Source organism: Gavialis gangeticus, unplaced genomic scaffold, assembly GCF_001723915.1.
Source record: "Gavialis gangeticus isolate Ggan-Ray unplaced genomic scaffold, GavGan_comp1, whole genome shotgun sequence".
Lineage (NCBI taxonomy): Eukaryota > Metazoa > Chordata > Crocodylia > Gavialidae > Gavialis > Gavialis gangeticus.
Genome location: NW_017729025.1, coordinates 89,571,295 through 89,578,580, shown reverse-complemented (window position 1 = coordinate 89,578,580; position 7,286 = coordinate 89,571,295). Strand labels below are relative to the sequence as shown.

The window sequence follows — 7,286 nt, the reverse complement described above, 5'->3', positions numbered from 1 at the left end:
CCACTGATGAACCCGTGTTGGTTGCTCCTAAGCATGCAGTCCCCTGCTGGCCCCTCCTGTGTGGCAGAATAATTTTCTCAAACAGCTTGCCTATGTTACTTTAACTTCTCAAAATAAGATATATCTGATGAAGGTTACATTTCTGGTTTGCATGTGTAAAATGAGCCGTTTTCACACTGACTAATGATCCTCCTTCCTTATCTCTTCCTTTTTAAAATAGTCATAGTTATCTTCTGCAGGTTTGTTGCTTAAGCCTCCCTTTTTGTAGCTGAGCATTATTTCCGTAAAGTGGGGAGTTCTGTGATACTGGTTTTTACTTGAAAAAAATAACACCCCCCCATGCTGATATTTTGAGCATTAGCCACCTACACAATTGAGCTAAAAGAGTAAATGTAAAGCTTGCCACTCATATTCAACTAGTGACAGTGCTGGGCCCCATGCGTCAGAGATAATGACTAGAATCTTATGCTAGTGACAGATGGTGTGTTCTTGAGTGAATGTTTTCAAACGAAAGCCAGGTCAAAAAGAGTCGTATTGAAATTTGATATTTGTTTGGTATTTCAGGCAACTAGATTTTTATGCACGTTTTACTCCCTTTTTCATTTTCTTTTCAAAGAAGTGGTTGTTTACATTCTGTTTTGTTACTTACACCTCTGTTTCATGGGTCCCCTGATTACTAAACATAGCTTTTAATAAGATTTATTGTGTAACAGTACATTTTGTTATGGAAAGGGTGCTTAATATTTGGTTATTTTTTGGATTGCTGTACCTTCTTGGAAACTGGTGTCAGGCAGAAGATAGAGTAGAACTAATTTTATAGAGCAAGTCAGAGATGCTTAAACTTTTGTAAGCATCAACTCCTTTCATCAGATGCTAGGAAGGGGCTGCAGGGACTATTTTTAAATAGATAGCAGTGATATAGGGAAAGGGGAGAAAAAATGGAGGGACACTGCAGAGAGGCAAAAGTAGGTAGAAGAGGTGAAAACAAAGCAGTTAAGATGCCGTTGATACCATTCCATTTGGTACTTGGTATTATACAAATGCACGAGATTAACAAGATCGATGTTGTTTGGCAGAAGAGAGAGAGTTATTCAATTGTTCCTTATTATAGGTACTTCACAATAAAGCCGGAAACAAAACTAGGAGCTGTTATGAGAAGGGAATGAACAGTTATTCCTAAAGTGAGTAACGTGTAGTGTTGTGGTAGGAGTGGAGATTTTTATATTAAATGGTTCTTCACAACCTGCAAAGGATAATGAGCTTAAATGCCAACATCATGTTAGAATTCAGATACGTGAATTGCAATTAAGCCAACCATGTCTTGAGGAAGGAACTGAAGTAAATGTTATTCTGAAAAAAATAAAACCCAATGTTGCAGCATTAACTACAAAGTTAATGCATGTATCCTTGTTTATCTTCTTTTAATTTATGTAGAATCTAGATGACCAAACTTTTTGCTGGAGTTGCTTTCAGTTATGGAGTACTCTGATTTGGAAGCTGACAGAAGAATGCAGAGAAGGTTGCAGCTTCTGCCAATTTCTGTATCCCTTCACTTCAAAATGCCTGGTTATGAGTAAAGTTGCAATGCTGGAGAAAGCTGCTGCTTATCTGTAAAAATAAAGATTAGGTGGCAAGTATTGCAAACAGCTTAAGCTCATGAATTCCTACAAGGGACTTTTTTTGAAAAAAAAGAAATGGCCTTATGCTGGGAAATGCTAGTGTAATTGGGGAAAAAATATGTAATTGTTAGATGGAACTTGAATTTCACATTAAAGTACTTTTCAATATTGGGTGTTGGTTTCTGATCCCCTTATTGTGTTGGTTCATTCACTCCTTTGTTAATAAAGTTTCAGAGTTTAACACTATGCATTCTCCATTTGTGAAAAGAGAACGTTATAAACCCATTAATGATGGAAATGGCAAAGAAGAATGCTGTAAAGCGTAGAGGAGAGCATGTCGGATATTTGCACAGGTGTTCATGGTCACATTGTTGGACATACACTGTAGCTTTAAGATTCTCATTGATTTATTGATTTCTCTCTCTCTCTCTTTTTTTTTTTTAAGTTTACATTTTAAAAAATCTGTGTAAGTGATGAAATTCATGCAGGTATCAAGACCTACCAAAAGGTGTTTTGCAGTTAAATCTCCGAAAAGTTAACTTTTGGTGAGGTGTGTGAGAGATGAATTTTACTGTCAATCTGTATTCTTCTACAAGACCTTGAGCATTCTTTGGCTTTGTGCAGATGGAGAACATTTCTCCTGATGAATAAACAGGGAACACATTGCAGTAGTTTACTAAGGGTAAAACAAAGGCTTCCTTTTCTAATTCTGTATACAGAATTGTTTTGAAGTTCTTTGAATACAAAAAAAAAAGTTTTCCCCACATATTGTTCATGTTTTGGTTTACAAAGCATTTGTTTAAAAAAAAATTTTTTTTTTAAAAACTGTAAACAGATATGTTGCATCTTTTTCTTTTTCCACTTGAGCCACACTACATTTTAATTGCCAGGTTTCTGAGCACTAATTAATGCAAGAAATGGTGCACATTTGATGTTGTTAGTACATGTTTTGAAGTTTTTACTCATGTATTTACAGCCTATTTTATAATTTGGCAAGCAATTGTAATTTAAATATAACTGTGGAATAGCCTACTACTTTCTGTTGTTCTGTTGAAAAAATGGGCTTCTCCTTTTTTATTGCTTCATCATCTGTGTGACATAAGTAAATATGGTAGAATTGTCAAGAGAGGAGTTAATATAGGAAGTTTTATTTTTTGTTTTTTGTTTGTGGTCAGGAAGTTTGGTAGTTATGGCATGATTTGAGTCTAGTGGTTTGAACTGCCAAGTATGTGCATTTGAGAGAGAGCACAGTACTAATTTATTCTTTGAAGAATAAACAAACAAAAAAAGATTATTGCTTTTATTTTGATGCACTTTACTGTGGGCAACAAGAATAAGTTTGTTAATAGAGGATTTTTTTTATTCGTTTCTTTCACTCGCTTTCTTTGCTGTTGGCCATATTATCTTTGAATCGACTTTGCTACACATCTGAGGTACTCTCCTACATGGTGGCTAAAACCATGCTTAATTATACACAGTTGGTCTTGGTATTTTTGAGCATGTCAGCAAAATACTTTTTTTATGCTCTTCCTTGCCCTCTCAAAGTAACTTTCACTATTATCACACACTCCACAGAGCTACCAAAATGTTGGGGTGGATGATCAGGTTGATTTATTAAGTGAGATAACAATATTAAATAATTATTTTCCAGTAAAAATTAACATGAGAGATTTTCTAAGTCTTCCACCAGTCTGGAGGATCTTCAGGTTCTCCATTGAAATGCTTCTGAAATTAAGTTCAGCTTTGTTCTTTTTAGTATTACCAATTTGTTTACATTGTTTTGTGTCTATTTTTTCAAGGAGTGGAATAAAATTTGCTGTCCTTCTAAGAGGAAAAAATGGGGTTCCATTTCACATGATCTAGTTTGTACAAGTCTAAAATGCACAGGGCCTGAAGGCTGACCTGGTTTTGAATACTGATTTGCAAAATAGGGTAAAGAAAATTAAAATTTACTAGCAAACTACTGTTTTAAACCTGATTTACCTCCATCCAGACTGCCTTGTTAAACAGCATTTAAGTAAAGTTTAGTCTAACTCTCCCCCCCGCCCTTCTTAAATAGATGAATTCTGTAAACAGTGAGTTGTGGAGAGTGACATCTTATAGACTGACTCATTCAATAAACTTTGGTAGGCCCAACTGAGGAAGTCACAGAGACGCAGTTTGCTGACTAGAAGCACAAGAACTTCTGGGTCCTGTTCCTGGTTTCTTCATGCTTATTGTGCATCTTAGTGCAAGTACCTTTTTTGGACTGTTCTACACTCACAAAAATGGAAAACTATCTCCCTCCTTAACAGGTTTATTATCAAGTTTAATTAAAAACTTTCAAGGAGCTTTGAGAAATGTCACTTAAACTCTTAAATAACTCCTGCTGGTTAGTGCAGAATAATGTTAGAGTGATATTGTAACCATGATGGTCTAGAATTGGGTTATCAAATTGCTAAGTGGATTGGGGCCAGTCCATGGGTTGGATTGGGCCCACAGACTGGCTGCATGCACTGGATCCAGTGTGTTGGGTTGGTCTGATGTCAGCATGACATGTCCCAAACAGTCTGGGTATGTGACCAGCGCATGTTATACGCAGCATGCAGGCTCATTCAGGGCATGCGTGTGGCTTGTAGCCAAAGACCCACAGGCTGTGCTGTGGCCTGGGTGATGCAGCTATGAGTTATAGGACTCCACAACTTGCCTTTTTTACCCCCTTGGTCTAAGAAATATGCAAATGATAAGACTGTTTTGCAGGGGTGGGGTAATATCTTTTCTTGGATCAACTACATAGTATGAGAGATTTTAGATGAGCTTTTGAGCACAAAATGTTCTTCCTTAAGTCTGAAAAAGAAGCCGGTGTAGCCTGAGCTAAGTAAGGAACAATAGCCTGTTAAAAAAAATCCTTATAAATAAAAGCATAGTCTGCTAAAAGGAATGGAGCAGGGCTGTAAAAAAAGAGCAAACAAACGTTATCAGGATGAACTGAAAGATAACAGAAATGGACTAGGAAGGATAACCTGATAAGTGGAGGAGCACAACTATTTAAGAAGGAAGAGTCATGGACTGCAGAGAGATTAGCAGGTAGATTATAATGAGTCAAAAATCTTTGTTAAATCCTTGAGTTCTGTTGCCCAGTATAGTTAGGAATATTTATTCCTGGGGCCGTCATTTGAAGTTGGTTTGTATATTGCAGTTGAGCACGAGTATTGTGAGGTCATAGAATGAGTGGTAGTTTCGTGAAAAAAGTTCTTCCTCCCTTTAGATGCTATAAAAGAAGAAATATGTAACGTGACGTTCACCATGACAGTCACAGGACTGTGAAACTAACCTATTGTTTCATTTTGTTCTGCTTTTAAAAACATTACATGGAAAGTTGCAGTTTGTTTTTCAGTTCCCTCAAAACCTTTCATAGACATATTATACACTTATAAAGAAACAGCCCTTTTTTTGTATAGGGTATCATTAAACTGAGCCACAGCTTTGTTTTAAACTTAACTGACTTGTACTGCTGTGATAAACTGCTCCAAAGAGGGGTGAAATAACACCTCTGTATCTCATCTATTAGAAGGGAGCATGCAGGGAGTGAAATAGTTTTGTTGCAGTCTTTCCAGAAAAAAAGCTAACAGTTCCATCTGTCATTAGATGAATTTTGAGTCTCACTGACTAGAGAAGTCCTTTGCAAACTGATGCGAAGTCCTGCCTCTTTCCATTAGCTCTTCTGCAGAGTAGTGTAACCACAACACTACACATTGATCCTTTTTTCATGGTCTTTGGTTTAAATAGTATATGTGATAATGGATTGTTGGTTGTAGCTGTGTTGGTCTAAGGACATAGGCAAGATTTTTTTGGGTAGATGTGATTTTTTTTTTTTTTTTTTTATTAGACCAACTAAATAATTGGGAAAAGGTTCTTTGCAGGCTTTTGGGGTACAAACATTCTTCATCAGACATAGTCTCCCTATACCTGATGAAGGGTGTTTGTGCCCAAAAGCTTGCAAAGAAAATGTGAGAATGGAACTTTGTACCCAACGTGATGCTGCACTTTCTCAAGTTGGCAGATCAGGTAATCTTTTTAAGTGTTCTGTTGAATCTTGCTTGTGATAAGATGTACAATTAGTTTTGTTTCACTGGTGAGAGAGATGTTTGCATAATTTCATCAGATGGCAGTAGTTCAAATTCCTACTCTTCATGTAGTCATTTTTATGTTTCCATCTGCTGGCTGTTAAAAATAAAAATTTTAGGATCTCAACAGGTGTGAGGTTAGGGTGGATTCAGACACTAAATGGAAAAGTTAGAAATGTACCCTTCTGTTCTAAGAGAGAGCTTTACAAGATCCCCTATAAACATTGTCAGATGAGTCACAAATTATTTTATCAAGCTTGGATAGTAAGCTTTTAATATGCATTCCTACAGACTGCAGATATTGGGTAATGGTTATGGTGCAGTATAGTAGGTCACAAACCAACCTTTTTTCAAGTCATTCTTCTGTAAGAGCCTAACTAAGTTTTGTGACTAATGGGTGGCTTTCCTCTAAAAGAAATCCTTTGTCCATAGTTCAGCTTGACTGCTTCAAAACAGGAGGATGGATACAAGTTGATTTGGCAGTGCTCAGCTATCTAGAAACAAAAGATTATCTCCAAAAGAGTGCTCAAATTCATCTTCAATTTTTTTTGCTCAAGTTTACGTTACTGATTCCCACCCTCATGACTGCTTAGATGATTCAATAGATTAGACAGGGTGCACTCTATCCTAGTAGGAAAAGTACCTATTTTAATGGAGACTCTGTAGTCATTATATGTAAATTTTTCCACACATTTTAGTACTACTGGGTTCTGAAGTTTGCTGAGCTCTGTTAAAGTTTTCTCTTCTTTTCCCATAGCTGCTGCTGCTTGTGCTGAGGAAGGCCAGTTTTGAGACATGCTGTTCTATCAATTTACTTTAAATGATGGAAGAGGTAATGATGTAGGTTTAACTAAAACAACAACAAAAAAACCCAACCCTTTTTCTTTTCTAAGACCTTAGTTTTAAATTTGTTCTGTCCCAGGTGAAATGTTCTTAAGTCAAGCCCATGGGTTTTATTTCTTACCAGTTGCCACTTCTGTTGTGTGGGTAGGAATTTTCTCTTAGATGTAGGGACAGGACAAAGAGAAATGTTGCAGTCTCAGATGGGATACATTGCGTGGAGGATGCTTGTAGATATTGTAGGTTTGTCAGGTTACTTCATGAAAATCTGTATTGAAGCTCAGCCTTTACAAAGAGTATGAATGTTCTTTCAAATAGATTCTGTCATAGCTAAAGTCTCTCCAGTTCTGCTGAACTTTCTTTCCTTAGAAAATTGTGGTGCTGCAGATTATTAACAGCTAACTTGGCATGTAGGAAAGATGGAGAGATGCTAAATAGTTTAATTTTTTCCAACAATATACTCTTCATTATATTTTACATTGCTGGCAACACTTTAGCCCAGAAATTTATGATATCAGAAAAAACGTTAAATATGTTTAACAACAGAAAAATGAGCCAAACACAGGAAAAAGAGGCAGGTTTGCTGGGAAAGAATGTAGGGATGTGGCTAAAGCTATAAACCAAGTACATTTTATAATTGAGTGCTTTATTGGAAATCGTTTTCAGTCAGGTTGCCAATATGATGACAACATCTTTTTTTTTTTTTTTTTTTTTTTTTTTT

At 36.3% G+C, this 7,286-nt stretch overlaps 1 long non-coding RNA gene across 1 annotated transcript in view; it reads right to left on the bottom strand.

Moving 5' to 3' along the window:
- The window catches only part of LOC109298830, a 17,697-nt gene extending 13,241 nt beyond the window's left edge, over window positions 1-4,456 (bottom strand). The window contains exon 1 of the long non-coding RNA XR_002097714.1: window positions 4,250-4,456. This is a non-coding gene — a long non-coding RNA (uncharacterized LOC109298830). The remainder of the gene's footprint in view (window positions 1-4,249) is intronic.
- Between the last annotated feature and the right edge of the window lie 2,830 nt (window positions 4,457-7,286).